The following is a 20,399-nucleotide window of genomic DNA, read 5'->3' on the forward strand; positions in this document are numbered from 1 at the left end:
CCACTGTCTTCCTTTACTTCTAAAATTAAGCAGTGCATAGATAGTGTTTGGCACCTCACAGGTCTGAGCCTTAATGCTAATATTATGGCTTATCACACTCAGAGATACATTATACCTCTAGTTTATATAGTACCTCACAAGCTATTTTGGTTTAAAGTAATACTTAATATTTTCTAAGGAATATTTTGTCCAAAAATTCATATTTGGACAGGACAGAATTTGTAGTTCTACATTCAGAACTTGCTGTAAGGTTCTTTAGCTACATCTGAAGACAACATAACTCTTTAAAAGTTCTCAACATTTCCTTAAAAGAATGTAGGAAGCACATACACAGATAATGTAACTAAAAAGAAAGAAACCTAAACAGTCTTTCTTACAGGTGAGAGTTTACCATGATACATATTTCCTCAAAGAACTTAGTTTTCCTAGTATTTAAACATTTTTAATATCCATACTTCACAACTTGAACAGCAATCTTTCTTACAAAGTTTCTTACTAAGAAAGCAAGAGACATACAGGATTTCTTATAGGGTACTACTCATCAAGTAACTAATAAGGCTATTAAGGTACTGAGAGTCAGTCTGTAAACAATACTACTTTACGAGAATGAAATGCTCTGTTGGCTTGGATGTTTTTGGCACCATGAGTCTATTATGCTTGAGTATATATTTCAGTCCTACTGAGTTACAAAATGCATTTTTTAGGGTTAAAATGATCCTAGAATAGGCAACAATAAACATAGAGGAACTCAAACCCCAGAAAGAATTACTAAACATACACTGCATAGAACCTAGGGTCAACAGGAATTTACTTTCATAACACAGCAAAAAACCCTCATTGGTGCTATCAGGCTCATGTACTCTGTGTTTCCTGGCATTGGTACAAGTAAAGTTCTGTTCAGAATGGATTAGAAGTTGTGTATTTGATTTATGAAATACAGCATAGACAGTTAAGGTGAGTTCGACAGCATCAGTGACGTTGCAGTGTTTAAATAGCAAAGATACACTGTTGTAATGGTTCAGTATCTTATTGTTCTTATTTTGTGTGGTAGAATATCAGTCTTCACTTCAGTGATATGACTCCAGAAATGTACCTAAATACCAACTGAACTAGGAAACTGTGTACAAGCTATGGAGCTTTTTTTGCTTAGGTCTTTTACATCATTGTTATATTCATTTCTGACACTGCTATGTTTACAAGAAATCTCAGATTTTTAATGTAAACTCTGCTTTTCTGAATCTTAATTCTTGCAGAATCATAAAATAAGAATGCAAATCTTAATCACTGAGCAAAGTGAATCATGAGAAACACTGCTGACGAAATAGTAGATTATCTTAAAATCAAGTATATTTTTAAGTAATCACGTCAGTATAAATTAATTTGTAACTTTTATCTTATTTCCCTTTTGAAACCCATAGCTGCTTTGTCTGTGGATGCAGTGCTATGGCTGTGGATACAACTGCTGAATTTCAGCAAATCGGCTTCGTGCCAACTTCTCAGTCTCTTGCAAAGCTCCCTGACAATTTTTTAATACACTTTCACAGTCCACCCTTGAACTAGTTTTACTTAACAATTATTCTCCATCTGGCAACTCAAAGAAGACATATTAGTTAATAATAAAAAATTATTTTCCCAAAGTTTCCACTGAAAACAAATTTACCCTTTAGTCTCCATTTCATTTTGGATCTTCAAGAGGGGAAAAATATGGCATCTGTACCTCAAAAACTACTCATTGTGGAAGTCGATGCAAACCTGCCGCTTGTGCTGTCTGTAGTGACGCTGCCTTGGCTCAAGAGGTCACTCGCACACAGCACGGGCGGCGATTCCTCTGCGGGCCGGGCCGTGCGGGGCGGGCACAGAGCCCTTCGGTGAGCGCTGCTGCGGGGCCAAGGGGGCAAAAACTAAGGCTCGTTCAGTGCTTAAGAGACGGCAAACACTTGAGCGCTGTTTGGGTGAGACTCCAAAGTCCTTGAATCTTGGGGAAAGGAGGGGGTTCTTTCCTTCGAAAGATAAGAAAGCACTCAGAAAAATCTGTAGTGGATTTTATGTATGATAACACTACTAGGAACTTCTAAACAGTTTCACAGTATCACCTGGGCACATCACTTTCCTTCTTTCTGGAGCTGAAAGGGAGTTTTGTGGCATATCCTAAATATATCCAGTAAAAAGTTAATGTGATGCAGTGGAAAAAGACAAGCCTGTTTAAAGCCACTGACATATTGCAGAGCAAGTGAAGAATGCCTTCTGTTTGTGCCACTTTGAGAAACATTTTCTGTAAATGAGAGTTGTATATGGTTAAAAGCAAAACACCAATTATACAATACTAGTAGCCCATTGTCTTGTATTTTGATAATGAAAATAATCCAGTTTTCTAAAGGACTTTACTTAGACAACTGTTTCTTTAGGCTGGATTTCTGGTTTGTAATACCTGTGGGAAAAAAAATCTTTGGAGCGTATTTGGAATATTTACTTTTTTCTGAAGAAACTGGCCATAGGAAAAAATATGTAAAAGATATTGAACTTTTTGTAGAGGTTTCTGAATAGGTAGAAAGTAGAAATGGATATTATTTGTATTGCCAAAAGAAGGGCTATAGAACAGGCTGAACAGCTAGCTACCTGGTCTGTGAGGTGTAAGAGTGAGCCATTTGGCTCTTGCAAAACTTGCTGAACAAGACATGAAGAAAAGAGCATGAGCTAGGGCTGCCATAGCCTGTACATTTGCATATAGCAATAAAATCTGCAGAAACCAGGCTTCAGTTGTTCTGATTTTTCCCAGAAAAGACAGTTTCAATAACATAGCTACTGCAAATACTATTTTTGGAATTCTGTGTGGTAAGTGTGATAAAAGTAGAGAGCAATTGGGATTTTTTTTTTTCTCAGCTGGGAAGAAAATAACCAGAAGTCATAAAGTCATGATGGAATAACGGTAGTTTAACGGTGACAAGAAAAGCACTAAGTTCTTATTTTGCCCAGCACTCAAAAAGTTGTTCAGCCCAGTAATAAGCACAGCTGATATTTAGGCAGCATCAAACACTGGTGGCCATGAGATCATCCAATTGGTCTACTCCAGAATAAAAGGCCTTCAAAAGAAACTGTTTAGGCATTTCTGACCTTTTAGCATGTTATTGTTTTTCTATGCCTCACATTTTATCCTTTATTCAAATAATCTTTAATAACTGTCTTTCTTCCCTTTTCATGGCTTTTTTGGGAGCTAAACTTTACAAAGTCCTCAGCCTATACAAGACTGAGCTAGAATCCTCCCTTATGCTGATACCCTTCTTAGGAAGCTAAAGATAACAAAGTAGCAGAACCTTATTATAAACAAAGAAGTACTGTAAGGGTATTTGAAGGTTATTTGACTAGGAAAGCCTCTTAAATGTAAAGTTCCTTGGATGTTCATAGCTGTACACAGCTGAAAGTAAAACAGTAAGTGTTATGGTTTGAATGACTAAACTTGACCAAAGCAGCTTTATACTACAAGTGGAAAATAAGTAAACTTTGATAGAAGAACTTCCAGTGAGAATCCTAGGGTTTAAATCCAAAAGAAAATAATTAGTTAAATTTCAAGAACAACTACATTTTTTCAGAATTCAGTGTCTGACTTACTAGTTCTACTAGTAGGAAATTAGGTATCTTACAGTGAATATTTTGTCACTGGTCAGAACAATTTTTACATTTCTGAGCAGCCCAGATTACAATGTAAGACCTAGAAAAGTACTGAGTGTTTTGAAAAGTTCTAGGATATCTGTCTTCTAAAGGTCTAAAACATATAAAATATCAGTTGAAACAGAAATATGCTATGTTACCCTCAAAAGCTCTCTGTCAGTCAGTAACTATTCTTCAAAGTGCATCAGCAGTACAGAACTTAAAATACCTACATTAGCATTGAGTTAGCTAAAGCAAATCCAGCTGGGAATGACTTAGACCTCTTCAGCATTTGCCTTCCCACCTGAATATTTAATTGCTTCTGAGGTCTGCCCTAAGCTGTAAGCTATGATTAAAGTATTTACAGATATCCACCCAGATTCTGTAGCACAAGAGGTATTGAAATGTTTTGTGCAAAATACATTCTCTTCCTTCATCAGCAGCAAAATGACACAAAAAGACCCCCCAAAAAATTAAAAATAAGGCACTTTCCACATACTACATGGCAAGAACAGGGCTTCTTTGCTTTAAGGAATCTATTTGCTCTCATTAAAACCCTTTTCTTCTTATAAGTGCTGTTTATCTAGATTTCACTATAACAGATACCCAAAATCCCCACCTAGAAATATGTAATCCAGAACTATTCTTAGAAAATCTAGAAAGAAATGTAAATTACAGTACTTAAATTTATAACAAAACCAGATTACCTTGACTTCTACAGCTTCAAAACACTTATCTGATTTTACAATCTTTAAAGGCTTTGAAGTCTAAAAACAAGCAATAAATTATGTCACCACCATAGTCTCCCAACAAGGCACAGTTGCAAAGAAAATTCAGCATCAGATTAAGTAATGCTTAACACAAATCTACACAGCTGAGTAAAACTCCAGGTGTACAGAACAACAGTGACTGAACTACCTAAACAGCAGCTGGTAGATTTTTATGTCTTGGGAATGGAAGAGGTGTCATAGATGTAGTTTCTGCTTCTTTACTAGGCATAATTTGAGGTAGGAAAAATCTTTGGTTTAGAGATAACATTTAGTGTTGTTTCTTGAAGTCTTTTATGGAGTAAATTTTGTAGTTGTAGTGAAACACCAGTGCCTTGGTGGGAGATAGAGATGTTCTACTAGTCCTACAGTGGCAAGGCTTTAATAATACTTATTTTTATAAAATATTAGTATTTATTTATGTATGTGTGGTAATCGAACATATTTGACAATTCTAGGTGTCCTTAGTTGAAAAAAACCTGATCTCAAGTGCGTTCCTTGCTTTCTTGTATAAACTCTTAGTTTACACAAATCATCTTCGTTTATAGTCATCTTCAAAATTGTTGTGTTACTTTTCTATTTGTAAAGTTTTAACTATTTAAGTTATAGTTTAGGACCAGGTGGTGCAGGTCCTGGTTTTCAAATATTTTCATAAGCTTATATTCCTATTTATGTTATTCAAGATGGAAACTTTAGTGAAGCTCTTTTATGATGTTGTTTAAAGTATTTGTTAATTCCATTCTTGCTTGCTTGCTTAAGAATAAGACCCCAAGATCAAAATTTGCTTCCAAACAATGAGATACTTATCTTAACAACAGACTTTACTAGACTAAAAGCATTATGTTAGCTACAGTGATTGTAGAAATTATTCATGAAAGATAGAAAAGATTAGTATGTTCTCTGTGTAGGAGGACAGGGCTCTTGTGACTTGAAAATCATTCACAGCCACAGGTATTATTCTTATACAGTAAAAATCAAATCTTGTATTGAGTTTTGAGGTGATTCTTGATTACCAAATATAATATTTTACAGTAAGAATTGATCTAAAATACTTCCACAACTTATACAATAGTCTCTGTTCCATTATTTCAGTGTTATTATGATTGTTTATTAATGTTTAGAACAGTAAAACGGGAAATAGTAGGTTTTTTCTTATTATGTAACCTGTAAGTGTTTTCAGAATATCTTGTGTTTATTTCCTAAGGGTGATGATTTATGGAGTTAGTTGTTACATTGCTCACAAATATAAACATTTTTCTTATATTCTCCCCATAGTCTGACTGGTTTTCTCTACTGAAATATTTTCCCAATAAACATACTTTTATATAGAAATCTGCACTAGTCCTCTACTACTCTTTTTAGAGTAGAGTCCCACTGATCTATCTTCTTATGAGTCTTCTGCAAAGAGAGGGTGCTTGTTCAGAATGGAAGAATATTCTCATACCTAAGGAGTTCCTTAGGTCAAAAATGTTCTGCTTGTAGATCTGGATGTTTTTCTGTGTATGAAGGGAGCATTGATGATCATCTGAAAGTATAAAAAGCATGTGTTATATTGCTGAGATTAAACAGAAAAATGTTGTTAGCCCTTTTAACCTGTTATCAGATTCATTTCAGAAATCTGCTCATCTGATACTCAATATTGATACTCAATACTGAATATGTTGTCAGTATTTTATATACTCTCAAATTAAGATGAAATATCTATAGATATGAAAGTTATATGTCAGCATCCTCAATATTTTTCTGTCACAATAGTATTTTTTTTCTCTTCATCAATAATGTCTACTTTGTTGGGTTTTTTCCTCATTTGCAAGTCAAAATAATAGCTCTTTGCAGTTGATGTCATTATTCTTTTAGCAGTTCTTCCCTTCTCATTTCTTTCCTTTTATACTCTCTGTTTATTGGACCATGCTATTCTTATGTCTTTTGTTTGTTTACTTTTGCTGATTTTGAGATAAGCCCTGCCCACCTCCAGGTATCTCTGGAGTTGCAGATCTGGAGTTGTGATGATGAAAGTCATCTCAGTGACTTGTGAAACTTTTCCTTAATTCTGTTTCCCATAGAACAGTGCTCTGGACTAGTGGGTTTTAGTGGGGAAGTGAGGGGTTATATTTTAACACAAATGATTAAGCTATTGCAGTGGCTGCCTGTAGTAATTTATGGCCTGCAGGTTTCAGGTAGATAACAGGCATCTTTCGAATATTTCCTTTTCCATTCTCCATTCATTTAGTGTCAATGAGAGTCCACACTGTCAGGATTTTCTGCATCTGAAGGAAAACATTCAGTGGAGTGGAGGCCTGTGTAGATCATGTGCCCACCTACTTTAAAAAGCAGTGTGGTGTATCTGAGCAATGCTAGTAGTGCATCAGTTTTCTTAACTTGGAACTTTGTTTACCTTAGAACCACTTGGAAAGAAGATTTGTCATCATGCCACTTGAGAACAGTGTTTAAGAGACTGTTGTAATATATGATAACCAAGTGCTCTGCTTGAATGGGTGGTTTTTTCCTTCCTTGTCTCTCTAAAACCATAGAGTACAATATTTAAAGCAGGTATATGGAGAGCCAGGCTCTGTGAAATGATCTTTACGAACTTGAGATTGTGATAACAGGATAATTTATGAAAGTCTTATAAAATAAACAGATTGCTATAAAACTTAGGAGGAGCAATTCATTGATGTTACAAAATGGATATCTAATTATCTAAAATAAAGAATGTGTGGGTGTGGCTGGGAGGAGGGTGGCCAGTGGGGACACAAACTTGTCTGTTTTTTTATAAAACCCTAAAGAGGATCTATAGATTCTGGACACCAGGGTTTTTCTTACGTTTCATTTGTTTGTTTTCTCTGTAAAATAGTTTTGACTACATGATACATGCATTTCCTCATCTTTGTTATACAGAGTCTGTACTCTGTTCATCACCAGGGTCTCATTCTTTAGAACAGTTAGTTTAACATTTTTCATGATTGTGGAAATAGCTCTTGTATATTTCTGTTTTTAAAAGTTTCATATTTCCTTTTTGGGTTTTGGTTGTTTTTTTTTTCCACCCTGAAAATAGGAAGAATAAAACCTGTTAGGTGCATGAAGATGGATGCTGTAAGAGGCAGTTGTAAAAACAAAGGGATGGTTGTTGAAACTAGAATTGCTTTTTCAAATTAGAAATAGGAAGGGAATTCCAGCTCAGTTACTTTATTTTTCTCTGTCTATTTGTGAATGCCAGTGTCTTTGGTTTGGTTTGGTTTTTCTGATTTCATTACTGAAAGTTTAAAAGCATCTCAGTTCAATTCTTTATTCTTTCATTTTTTTTTTGCCTCTCAGTAAAAGAATGCAGATCTTAAGTTCCTTGCTAATGCTCTATAAATAAATAACATATTGACTAGTGTTTTTAAAAAGATTCTAAGATTAGATGAAAATGCTATCAAAATATATTTTTAACTGATTCTATTCTTGATGGCTAACATGAAAAGCTTAAAAGTAAATTAATAAAAACTATGCTGATATCTGCAAAATGAAATAAACATAAAGAACTTTTGCCTTATATTTACATATGAATTGGACGAGACTTGGATGAACTTTCAAATAATGTGGAACCATATGTCTTCAGAAAGCTGTTTCACTACACTAGCTTTGTCCATGTTAAACACTTTTAGTTTCAAAGCAAAGTTTAATTGAAGTAGTTTTAAAATACAGGTTTCTCACAAAAGTGGTGCTGAATCAGTGCCAGAGGCAGTATTCCAAGAGGCTGCTTTTACTTCATGTTTCAGAATTTATTTGTATAGATCTTATATGCTGTCTCTGGGATTTTCCAGTATTGTGCAAAGGGTCAAAAGCCAAAAAGTCTGACAATGAGGAAATACATCAACAATCTGCTTGTCACGGACTAATTGAAAGTACTTATCTGTGAAAATTAAAACTAAATGTAGAGACTAAGTAGAACAAAGGTGGGAATGAAACTACATGATTTAGGACTCTCTTATTCGTACTGAAAAAGAGAAGAGTAGTGAGGTTTTTCATAGAAAGAAACCTTTAGAGTCAGTAATTCTGGCATCATTACTTATCAGTGTTCAACAGGTATAAAGTGCTAGTCCAAATCCCATTTAATATCATACTTTATCCTCTTTGATGTTTGCTCATTTTCCTGGAGGCAATACCATATCCTGGATTGTTTTAAGTTTCCTAAGGGCAATTATAGCAGTTTAATAATGCTATTTAAGCAGCACATATCTTTTTAAGACATAATATATTGCTGTATAAATATAAATTAAATAAATAAAATTATCAATTTGAAACTTGATGCTTTAAAAATTCTTTCCTAATAAAAAACTTTGTCATGTCTGAAATACACTCTGTAAATGCATTCTTGGCAACATAAAATCTACCTTTAAAGATATGGATGATGAAATTGAACAAATAGAACTTCTCTGCAAACATTCATAGCTGATGACTGAAAATGTTAAACTTCAGTTCATACTATCAGAGCTGACAGGACTTTGAGGGACGTAGAGAAAGCTATAGACTAAAAGCTTATAACAGACCAAACATAGAAGAAACAGCATTAAACAGCGGTGAATAATGAGCTTGTTTTATTGGTTCTGAGACTCATCTGGAAAGTGCGTTCTTTCTAACAAGCATTACAGTTTGATAGGACTCTGTTAAGTGGACTGTGCTTCACTTAATAGGCTGTAAGCTTGCCCTTCTAGCCCACACAAAGTAAAGGAAGGAGTAAAAGAAATTCCCTTTCCCACCTACTCCTTGTAACCTAGGAAAATAAAAGAATAAGTCATGGAATCATAGACTATCCTGAGGTGGAAGGGACCTATAAGGATCATCCAAGTCCTTCTCCTAGTACCTGTATTTCCTTACCTGAGCTGTAAAAATTATAATCTTTACAAAGATGTAAAGAAAGCAGGAAAGTTAAGGATTTAGCTGCGGGGGGGGGGGGACACGTTTCATACTTTCATCATGTTAATATTGTGTACTTGCAGGGCATGCATGCATTAATGTTATAAAAATAGTTAACACTTTGCAGTTATGTAGTGCCTTTCATGTGAGCAATTCAGTGTCTTATAAACTGTTTATATAATATGTGAACAGCTTTTGTCTATCTCCTCTTCTTTGTTAAGGTTGTGCTTTTAAGGTGGCCAAGGAAAAAGATTAGAAAAATAGAATCCATCTCTCATTTATGGTGCAGCTGACAGGTAGCTATAGCTAACTATGAACTCTTTCAATATCACAGAAAATGTGACCACTGAGATAACACATTGCCCAAGAGTAAATCACTGCTTATGGGAAAACCCCACTTAAATTTTTGCCCTATGAGTTTCTGAGACGCATATTTAACTGGACAAACATGAACTGAGGGCCTCCTACTCCTGTAAACTGATCTTGACAATTGAAAATTGATAACAAGCTTCATAGAAGGATGTTTAACATTTGGCCACAATCTAACACCCTCGGCATTTCGCTTTTCCACTACCTTTTTTCCTGTGACAGATTGGTAAAATAGATAAAATATTAATACACTGATAATTAGGGGCCAAGTACAGCACCAAATGCTGTCAAAATCTGTTCTACGTGGTATATGCTTTTCAGATAGCCTGTTCTGAAGGGGAAGGTGGCTTTCTTTGATCAAATGTGCCCCTCTGTGTTATGACAGCTTTGCTTTTAAGAGGAAAAAAAAAAACAAAACCACGAAACACCACTCTAAAAACCTAGGAGTCAAAGCACAGTTCTTCAAACAGGAAAACAAGATGTATTGAAATAAACTTTTCCAAGGGTGCTGAGTGCAATAGTCATACAGTTTCATCCTGGGAACAAGATAGAAAATTGCAACACAATTCAAAAAACTCATAAATTCTCTGTTAATTAATTTAACAGGTATATTCATTTTACCAAAACAGGGCCAGTTACAAGGCAATGGCATTCTCTCAAATATCTGCAAAATCAATAAACAAAAACCTTATTCTTTTGCATTTAGCCATGTATTCCTATTCATTGTCAAGTCAGAGAATATTGCAAAAATAGATACTGTGTCATCAATCAATTATCAGTAAATGCCTTCAGTGTCTAAGGTAAGCAATCATGTGGTGTATAGAAGGAAGAAAATGGTGGGGTTTTGTTTTTTATTTGTTTAGTTTTTTTAAGGTAGAATTGCTTGCAATAACTCATTACTACAGTTAGATATTCTACATGCCTACATTGGACTGTGAAGGCTGTGAGTGGACACATTCTTCGTAACATCATACTTAAGCCCAGAGATCAAGTAGAAACATGGAAATCTTAATGACAATTATCCATAGTTAAAACTTGAGTGTGAACTGACTTAGTTTTCACCTTATTCCTTAAAGAAAACCCAATTTATTTAAACAAAGGTAATGTGTAAGTGAATTGACATGCCTATTTTCAGCTAAAGCATTTTTCTAGTATGGGGCTATGTTTGGGATTTGGGTCGGAAACAGTGTTGGTAACATAGGGATGTTTTAATTATTGCTGAGCAGTGCTTACACAGAGTCAAGGCCTTTTCTGCTCTTCACACCATCCCTCCAGTGAGGAAGCTGGAGTTGCACAAGAAGCTGGGAGGGGACACAGTTGAGACAGCTGATCCTCACTGGCAAAAGAGATATTCCATCCCATATGGCATCATGTTCAGTATATGAAGCTGGGGTAAGAATGAAGGGAGGACATTTGGAGTGATGACATTTGTCTTCGCAAGTAATCAAGCCCTGCTTTCCTGGGGATAGCTGAACACCTGCCTGTCCCTAAGAAGTGAATTAATTCCTTGTTTTGTTTTCTCTTGTGCGTGTGGCTTTTGCTTTCTCTATTAAATTGTCTTTATCTAAACACATGAGTTTTCTCACTTCTACTCTTCTGATTCTCTCCCCCATCCCAGTGGTAGGGGAAGTGAGGGAGTAACTGCATGGTGCTTAGTTGCCAGCTGGTGTTAAACCATGACAGTCCCTTTTGGTGCCCAGTGTGGGGCTTGAAGGGTTCAAGAGGATGTGAGATTGGATTAGAATGCACTAGATTGGATTTGTGTTTATTTTATGCCAATTGCTGTTTTGAACAGGCTTCTGTGCTTGCCTGACTATATATCAGTGTCTCTTGATCATCAGTGGCCACTTTTTATTTTTACTGCTTACTGTAGTAGTGCTACACTGCTGATCAGCTTACTCTGCTGTAGCATTTTAATAGCCATGAAATAGCTGGGAACATTTTAATAGCCATGGTGATGCCGTGCCAGCCTGGGCTGGCAGATGACCAGGGTTTAACTGTTGTTTCTGGGCTGCTGTACTGGAACTCCAGTGTGAACAAGGGTTGAAAGGACTGTGACCTGATAGGGTGAGCCAATGTGGGAGCAGGACACCCCAAAGTGTCTGTGTTTCTGGATAAGCCCATGCCAGAGCAGGTACATCTCAGAACACCTGTGGCTTATGTCTGTGCCACACCAGCTGTAGCTCTGAAGAGATCGTGGCCCAAGGTTAAGCCAGTGCTAGAGAAGTTATATCTCAAAGCATCTGTGACAAAATGCTGCAGCCAGTACACCTTGAAGCATCAGGGCATCATGAATTCTTAGTTCCAGTTAAATCCCTTCACTCGGAATTTTCTACTTTTTAAACTGTAGAAACTTACATTAAGATAACTGACACAGCTGTTTATCAAATATCCTGTTTACAAGCAGTGTAAACCAAATCCTTTAAAAACCTGCAGTGACCAATTGATAAGTGCCTCAGATAGACAAAAATTACTTAGTTTATTAATTTTTGTAAATAAGCAAAAAATTCCTTCATGGAAGTTCTTATGTAGAATTGAAGATTTAATAAAAAGTAGGGAAATGTAACTTTTTTTTAAGGCCTTAATTCCAAAAGCCTAATCCCTAGAAAATTTAATTCTCCTACTTGCTTCATGGACAGTACACAAAGTGACTTCCACAATAATCAATGAATAAGATTTATGTTCACAGAATCACAGAATATTCTGAGTTAAAAGGGACCTACAAGGATCATCAAGTCCAACTCTTAAGTGAATGCCCCGTACAGAGATCAAACCCATGACCTTGCTGTTATTAGCACCATACCCTGACCAACTCATGCACAAAACAGACATCTGATTTTTGATACTATGTGTAATGTAACCATTCTTATATTACAGATTGGTATGATATTCCAAATTGATTTTTTTAAAAAAATAAGAAATTATATCAGTTTCTGTTACTGTACTTTAATATCTTTCTTAAATAAATATGGATTTCTATGTCTCCAAAACTATGATTATACTTAACCAGTCATCAGTAAAGAAAATTTGGAAAGAAAAAAATTCAGGCGGGGAAAATTCTTGTTTTCTTTGTATTACGGTTTCATCAAGAATGCTTATGAGTCCCTGCTTCTAGAAGGAATTCTTCCTCAGATGTTAATTTAAAAAGAGTTTGGATCATAGTTAAGAAGCAGTATAATATAATCCAAACTAGAATGCTGAACCTAATTTTTATAATGTGTATCTCCTATACAGTGCAGACAGCATTTGTTTGTTGCAGTCTTTATTGCCAATTAATATTGTTATTGAATAGATCTAAAGTCTTCAATCCTTTGTCCCTTAGGACAATAGAGATGGACAACTTAATTCTCATTTTATGATTTTCTTGAGATGTTGGTACAGTGAGTCTCTTGTACAGTGAAGAATAAGGAAAAACAGAGCCTTACAGAGGAAAATGTGACATTATATTTTTTGCCTTTTTTCCAAAACAGCATTGCCGCTGGTAAGAGCTTTGAAGTTTAATTAGGGAAGGTTTGGACAAAGGAAGACTTGATTCTCTCTGAGCTTCCTCAGGCTTGCCATATGGCCAGAAGGAGTCTATAAAAGTCTGTTTTCCACAAAACTCATGAAAGGTAATTTTTGGGGACTTTACCTATAAAGAAAGTAGGTGGAGATGGTGACTTCAATTAACTGGGGAATTGTTACAGATGCCAGGCATTGCAATTCTAGAACATGCTACTGACTGCAAATTCAGAGTCTGGTGATTCAGAATTTGAGTCTAGAATCTCTGTTCTCAGAGGATTTTTACACCACTGACCACAGCTCCCCTCTCTTAGAAACAACCAATTAAACAAACAAACGATTCCCCCTAACCTAAACCACAACCTAAATGAGATTAACTTAATCTTGTTGGATGGAGGAAACACCATTGTTGCTGTAATACAGAAAAGTGGCAAGCTGAAAATTAGATGCATGTGACCTTATGTAGCGCGATATTACAGCCAAAGTCACACCAGAGCCCAGGACTGGCATAAAACCCACAGGAAATTCTTATGTAAACTGATGCAGAAACCAGCGTTCAATTAAGGCCTTCCTAGTTTAATAGTTATAGCAGTCCTTATATATTATATTCCTTCACAACTTTTATCCTCAGAAGGACTGTTTTTTAGTTGTGTTACAAGGGGATAGAAACTAGATGCTTTGAATTGAGAAGCAAGATGCAATATTAAAATTTTCCTAGATTAATATTTCTGGATAGATAGTCTTTAGCTGAATGCAGTCATCACAATTCAAAGCAATTCTGCCTCCTGCCTATTTGAAAGCTGTCTCTACTGCATCAACCTTCAGTACAAAGTTTGACTGCACTTTAATATACTGCATTTCAAACACAGATTGAATTAATTGAGTATGGCTTGAATTAACTATATAGTCTGTTCTGCTGATTTTGTGTAGTGCAGTTTGACTGACTACAAGTTTCTGTATGCAGCCCCTATTACAAGTGTGGATAATTTGCTTGATATTATATATTTTAAGGTTTCTACATGAAGTAGTGTCTAGATATTTCAAACTGCAACAAATACACAGCATGTGCATCTGTGGCAGTGATGATCCCAAGGGTGAGTCTGATTTGCTGTACTATTATTTATTCGTGATATGACAGCTATTCACTTTTCCTCTTGTTCTGGCGCTCTCCAAGTTTAACTTGGTCACCTGTAATCTGATTTCTAAATAGGGAACAGGGAAGAAGTTAAATGTTGACATGAAAGTGAATATTGCTGCCCCAAAAAACATCTCTAGATTGAATGCATGTAATGCTATCCGTAATTTTTCTGCTTCCAGAAAAAGCATTGTAATGTATTATATGCAAATTTAAACTTTAGACCATTTGGAAAGTGCATCACTGTGTGTTCTAATATTCTCTCAGTTTAGAAAGAATTTGGATGGATTTCTTCATGCTTAATTCAGAACTCCGAGCAATTCTATGGGGTTTAGGGTGCTGTCATGGTTTGAGATAGCCCCAAAATCCAATTCCCTAGTCTAAGCCCCCTCCCACATCCCAACCTAATGTGAGGTGGGTTTTTCCAGACAAAACAAGCCAGACTCAAAGTGGGGGAAAGGGAATATATTACAATGACTGTACAAATAAATACTACAATACATTATACACACGATCACAATATCTCTACCATGAGATATAGTATTTACAATGATCAGATCTCTTCTCCCCTCCAAATAAAAGTCCAGGAGGGAAAGAAGGACAGATCCTTTCCGGTCTCTAAGCAGCATCATCTAAGGCAGCAGGTCCGCTCTACATGCAGCAGCTGAGAGCTGGATTTCTGCCAGCACTCACAAGGGACGTATCCAAGCTCCCTCGGCCCCATCGCCTCCAACCGAAGGGTCTTCCGTGGGCTTCGTAACCCCAGACAAGGTCGTTTCACCACGTCATATCACGAGACCCCTTGGGGTCTACCACTTTTCAGCCTCGGGGGAAAACTAAGGCCCAAACCACCACAGGTGCAAATGAAAAATTTATTGCAGCTAATGAAGTTCTTCAGGAGCATGAAAATTTACTACTCAGGTCCAGTTGTCTATCTGGTTTTGTTGTACAAATGCGTTGTTAAGACAACACTACACATGATAGAGCAAAGAGAATAACCAGGAAAATATTGTTTTTTCAGTCCTTTAGTTCCTCCTGCCTTTACTTAATAGCAAAAAAAAAAAAGCTCTCATTTGGTATTTCAGGTAACTTTTAGAAAAATCTCGGTTCCTCACATTTTTGTGGAAAAGAGATGTGACAGTTGGGTTGAAGGGGGATGTTATTTTTAGTCATGTATTTTTATATTGTTATTGTAAAATGAACATTACCTAGGAGTGGATTAATATTTAAGTTATAGAATGAATATCTAAAATGACAGGGGATCACACCCTAAGAAATAGGAAATCTACAAAAAGCATGCTTGTCAAAAATCTTCTTTGTATTCTTAATTCCCTTCTTTGCCTTGAATATCTTAGTAGCAGAACTGAAGTTCTCTTTGATCTAAAATGTGAATTTTTCTCCCATAGCAAGTTATTCAATCTAGACTATTGGTTCTCTATTTTCAAGTGAGAGTAAGAGAATTTATACTAATTTTTGTGAAAATAAAATTCAAGTCTGTTTTTCAGGAGAGGCCCACACTCAGTTAATTTTCATAGTACATGTTATGAATCTCCCATGAACTTGAGTGCATCTGTTTTCCAACTGAAACACATTGCTGGGCAAATCTATTCTTTACTCTAGTTTGTACAGTGCCTTGTCAATTCCCCTTATCCTGCACCAGCAATGAAACCAGCAGTTGTAATAGTGTTTATACACGTACAAGAAGCATGGGGCAAAAAAAACATACTAGTCTAGAAACAGAAGTCCTCACTTAAGTTAAAGTTGACACCCAGTTTACATGGTGTTCTATTAAGATTGCTTTTCCAGTCAGCAAGAGTTTTGGGAAACAAGCCGAAGGCAAAAAACATTGTTCTTTAAGTTGGTTTTAGTGACACTTCTTTTTCTCAGAACAAGTATCTCTGAGAAATAAAGTTATGTCATAACCCCTTACATCTGTCTACCAATGAAGAGTCTTCACCTCTTCCTAATTTTTCCTTTATTTATTCAGAAAGTTTTCTCTTTCACAGCATAAGATGGTTCCACTCATGCATACAACCCAGAGTCTAAACCTAGGGGTTTTTTTTTCCCCAGATTAGGTCAAGTTTTCAAATATAATTTGGAAATCAAAGCACGCCATGGAAACTCAGCTGCAGGTGTGTCAGTTAGGACAAGGAAGCTCCTCTATGGGTTGCAAGGTATTTTACCTATATATGTATATGCCCACTAGAATATAATCAGGAGTTTTGACCAGTTGTACCACTCCTTTAGCCTCTTGCTGACTTTTTTTTTTCCTTTTTAACCACCTCAGCTGAGCTACTACATTTAGTTGCATCTAAATTAGGATGTCCTCCACTTCCACAGAGTGATGCTGATTTTTCTTCTCTTCTCACAAATAGAACAGGTCTGTCCTCAATCTGAAGTTCTTAAAAGGTGAAATCTGTTGTCTTCATTAAATTGCAGTTCAGTTTTTCTTTAGAATAACTCTGTTTCTTTTAATTGCTAAGTAAGTTACCGACCTTTGAATCCTTTCTGAACTACTGTTTGGTGAGTAGTGTGCAGGGAATAATTCCATACAATTTAAATTTTGCCTTCCATATTATATTTGTTCTATTTTCTTGTTTGCTCATCTACCTTTAGTGAACAGCACAAAAACTGTTTCTTAGTACCTTTCCCTGTACTGAAAACTGAAGCCATCTAGCTAGTTATGTAATCTCCCTTAAAATAGTTGATCATATAGGAGGTATCTAATAATAGATTCTTTGAACAGAACATTGGTCATTAAAAAAACCCAGTGACTAAATCCATGTCAGAATTAAAAATCAGTAAAGATTAAAAGATTAAAGTGGACATTAAGAATGGAAGCATCAAAAACTTTGAATATGTCAAATCAAATCTCAAAGATACTGGAGTGTGGGAGCTGGTGGGTTTTTTTAAACACCTTTCCGTCACCCATTCCATGTGTATTAAATGCATCCCTAAGATGAAAACACAGCATTCAAGTCTTGAAAAACATAATGATAATTCTAATACCTGTTATCTGAACCAGAAGGGTGAGTGGTGAGTTAACTTTTGAACACAAAGATAGAATCCTTGATATAAAATCATTATTTGCAGCTTTGTTTAGAGGCACAGTAAGCTTTTTAAAATGTGGAGTTACTTTGTTAGTTTCTTTGTTTTGCAGTGTATCAAGGACTAACATAATCTTCTCAGGAGGAAGACACATGACTGTCAGTCTGAGGGGAATTCACTGATTTTGCCACAAAAAACTGTTCTTTGCTTTTCCTTACTTTAATTAAAATTAAAAAAAAATGGAGAAAATTGCATGTCATATTGAAGATTGCTGAAACAAACATGCTGGAAATTAGATAAAGTAATAGTGTTTGACAATCTTGGGCACATTTCTGATAAATTTTGAGAAGATACTATGTATTCAGTTTTAAGACTAGATGTTTCTGTAGTCTTTAAGTAGTCATTTTTCACATTTATTGCAGTGACTGTGGTTTCATATTGTGATTAGCATATCACCAGTATTATTTGAAGCATTATGTCTGCAAAACAAAATGTATGACTAACTGCGAGCTAGATTGTCATCTTTGAAGTCCTGTGAGGCAGTTTAAAGAACTACCGTGTTTTTTTAAAAAACTGTTTAACACACAGTATCAAATATTCAATCTGGCATATTTCATCTTGACTCCCAAAAAAAACCTTGAGTTGTGGGCTAAAGGGAAAGGGAGGAGGAGAATATCTGAGGCTTCTAAAATATTGCAGGCATCTGATGGTATTCTAAAATTAAGCTTTCTTGCATAAGCTGAAGCAAGATAGCTTCAGCTATAAGATCAATTACATTAGTTGTTCTGTCAGGTTTATTTAGTGAATCCTATAGAATAAAGCTAAACCTTTTCTTGGCTTGCTGAAGAATGAAATGACAAGGTCTTTCAGATTGATCACTTAGGCTGGAGGGAGATAAATTTTCTGACAAATGCAGTGCTTCTACATAATAGCTCTAGGAATGTTTCATGCTTGAGATTGCTAGTTATTCAGAGGTTAGCGGGGAGAAGAGGAAAGATCACTATTTTAGTACTGCCTGTAATGCAAGCACTTGTACTAAAGAGTTCACTTAAACCCGAGGTCTTGAATAAATAGAAAAGTACAATATGTAGAAAAGGACTCAGTTGCAAAGGGACTTGTTTAGACAATAAGTCTGCAGTCCTATTTTGAAATGGCTTGCAAGTGTCCAGTTCTCATTTGTTACTTAAGTAAAGCAAGAGGAAGTTGCATGTTAAGTTGATTTTGTAGCCCATCAGTGTTTAATGGGAGCAAGCCAGACAAGGTTACAAAACTAAAGAAATTTGTAGCACAACAGACCTCATGAGATTCCTTGGCTACTCACTCTTCACATAGAGCACAAAGATATCCCTAGATGCAAGAAAGGCAAGTATCATTCAGGGATGTAAGCATAAGACATAGTTTAGTGGATGAAGCTTAGTGTGTGCAACAAATATGATTACTATTATTATTATTATTACTACTTTTCCCCTAATCCCTAATGCGGAGTCATTGCAGTTTTCATGGGATTTAAATTTTACTGCACTTTTGTAGCTCTACTGCACCCCAACTATAGCCACCTCTGTGGTATAGACTTCCATGAAGTTACTCTGTTGCAGGGAATGAGTATGACAAGGCTGTACTTTGCTGTGGTGGTTGTAACCGGAGCATCATGTCCCATTCCAGAGCTACCATTAGAGTTCAGAACTCCTGGTGCCTTTATTCTGCTCCTTGTTAGCCAATCTGCATATGCCTGCTGGAATCTGTTCCATACATACAAGCAGACATTGATTTCAGAATCAAAGATGATAGTTTACTATGCTTTCACAATACACTGTGTCTCTCATGCAAACCTCTCTATTGGCTACGTGATGATGAAAATCCCCCTTTCTTTCAGTGAGGCAAATTGGAGACGCATTGTGTAACTTCAGTAAGTGCAGCAAGTTCTATAGAGATTCTCTTGCCTTACTTTGAAAATAAAACTCTTCTTTTTTGGTTACTTTTGCATAGAAATCAGGAGAGGAACTTGACATGAGAAAAACAATTGGCAAATAATTGTTGCAAGTTTTTTAAATGGATCTCAATGTTTTAACATGTGGTTATATTATTTCCATAAATGCCTCTTCTGGTATGTCTATTTTGGGTTGAGAGAAATAAACCTATCCTTTCAGTTAATATTTGAATCCCTTTCACTTTTCTAATTTTGTGTTTCATGAAACCTTATAGCCTGAGAACCCTTTGAGAGCAGTCATCATAGATCTATCGGAATATTTTTCATATTTATCACAGCAGGAAGGCGAAACAAAGAAATGCTGAGATTCAGTGATGTTATTCTTCAGAGCAGCTACTTAAAAATACCAATGGAAAAAATGTTGATCTGTGTTAGAGCCAAATATTGGCTAGAAAGGAAGTATTTTGATTACATTGTAATAGTATGAAATATTGCCTAAATAATGAAAAGCAAAAGGATATGCCTCTTACTATATAATCTCTTTGGCCATCAGCCAGGACAGGAAATTTTCTCTGGGAGAGTGAAGGTATCAAGTAACTTGAAAAGTAATATATTTTTAGAGACACTAGCTTCATTTCACACTGCTTTCTAGGATCAGATTGTCACCTTAGAGAACAGACTTCTTGTTTGAAAAGTGGACTGCAGTCTACCTCTTTTTCTGTATTTATTTAAAATATGCTTTAATTGGATGGGAAGAGAGAGGAAAACTACAGAATACCATTGTTTTAGTAAGGACCTTTATTACTATTAAACAGCAGTACACTGGGAAATACACTAGAAAACAGCATATACTATTCATGACTATAGTACTGATGCCTTTATGTGTCACCATAAACACTGAAATTTGCAGTATTTCACATAAAAAAGGTGGCCCTCAGCACAGTCAGTGTCAGCAATAAATCCTGAAAAATGTAGTGATGGGTCCTGCAATTATATTATGCTTCCCCTGCTTGTTGTACCAAGTGAGTTGGTTCACTTTTTTTAAAGTCTTTTTTGTGAGACTGTTGTATGAATCTATATAGAACCAAGGTAGTGGAGGGAGTGGGAG

At 35.8% G+C, this 20,399-nt stretch overlaps 1 protein-coding gene across 5 annotated transcripts in view; it reads left to right on the plus strand.

Annotated features, from left to right (window-relative positions):
- The window catches only part of PALLD (palladin, cytoskeletal associated protein), a 199,785-nt gene that overhangs the window by 8,187 nt on the left and 171,199 nt on the right, over positions 1–20,399 (plus strand). The window lies entirely within an intron of this gene.

This window comes from Lepidothrix coronata, unplaced genomic scaffold, assembly GCF_001604755.1.
Source record: "Lepidothrix coronata isolate B3197 unplaced genomic scaffold, Lepidothrix_coronata-1.0 Scaffold56, whole genome shotgun sequence".
Classification (NCBI taxonomy): domain Eukaryota; kingdom Metazoa; phylum Chordata; class Aves; order Passeriformes; family Pipridae; genus Lepidothrix; species Lepidothrix coronata.